Below are 1,494 nucleotides of genomic sequence, written 5' to 3' on the forward strand. Positions count from 1 at the left end.
AGCTGGCACACAACCTTCAATGTTGAAATGTGATTGAAATAAGACTTGAAACAACGCTGAATCAACATTTAATGTTCAATGGTTGTGCTAAAGTTGAAATTTTAACGTTGACTCAACATTTAATGATCAATGGTTGTGCTAAGGTTGAAATTTTAACGTTGACTCAACATTTAATGATCAATGGTTGTGCTAAGGTTGAATTTTTAACGTCGAATCAACATTTAATGATCAATTGTAGTGCTAACGTTGGAATTTTAACGTTGAATCTACATAATGTGCTCAACCTTCTGCCTTTTGAATTAGCATTTTACATTTCATCACCATATAATTTCTAAAAACACTTGGATGGAGGAAAGAAAAAGTGTTTTACTTCTATTTGCAGTAACTGCTTTTTAATTTAACATCATGTTCATGTTCTAATAGTTTTACTGTTTGTAGTGTTTTGAGATCAGGTGTTGAATCAGATTGGTAGTGGTGGGTAACTTTCTTTATACTCAACTTTACCTCAGTGATGTAAGTTTATTGTTAACACTTTGTTAACCATAGGATTTTCTCATTTTAGTGAGCTATGGTTTATGAAAGGTTGAATGTATGACGTTGAAACAACGATGCTTTATAAACGTTGATTCAACGTTGAAATGCCAGCTGGTTCATAACATAAAGAGTAACAGGAATGAGTGCCAGTAACAGGAGTGAGTTCCAGTAACAGAAATGAGGGCCATTAACTGGAGTGATTTTTTTTGTCATAAATATCAATTATTTGAGCATGTGTTTAACCATTTTTTTAAATAAACACTTTTTGAGAGAAAATGGAAGGAAAATGAATTAGTGGACTTGCTTTTAAACATGCTTTTTAAATGTTTTTTTTTTATTTTGTAAACATCTTCGGCTTGTAAAACAATTAAGTAAAGCTGCCTGGGATTGACCACTTTCAACTATTCAAAACTATTCCATGTTTTGAATAGTTGAATATATGTGTCATTAGATTTAGAGTTGAAAAAAAGATTTAAAAAAATAAGTTTCTTTTTAGAGTTACAACAAGCAAATTCCCCCCCCCCCCCCCCCCCCCCACCTCCCCCATTCGGTGAAAAAATCCTTACATATTAATCCCTAAACCTGAATGTGAGTCTAGTATAATAAACCACAGTTGTTTCTCCTTTCTAAGTAAATGAAGAGCTAGCTATCGTCTGAAACTCCCTGAATTAACACAGGGCTGAATTTAAAGGCCTCTTTCGTTTCATTCATTTTTCCTTATTTTTGCTTTCGTTTCTGAGCTATAGTGTCGTGTTGTATCTTTTTTCCCCACACGTTTTCAGGCAAACTCTGCCCTTCAACATTGTGATTGGCTAACGCTATCACATTCCATTAACTGAAGCTTTGAGTACAATTTGTTAGCCAATAGGTTGTTAGCAGTATCGCACTATTAGACCAATCGTGGCGCAGGAGGCGGGGCCTGGCGCAGTACGGGTGTTGAGGATAAAGTGGTACTGGCTG

Source organism: Astyanax mexicanus, chromosome 13 (genome assembly GCF_023375975.1).
Source record: "Astyanax mexicanus isolate ESR-SI-001 chromosome 13, AstMex3_surface, whole genome shotgun sequence".
NCBI classification, from domain to species: domain Eukaryota; kingdom Metazoa; phylum Chordata; class Actinopteri; order Characiformes; family Acestrorhamphidae; genus Astyanax; species Astyanax mexicanus.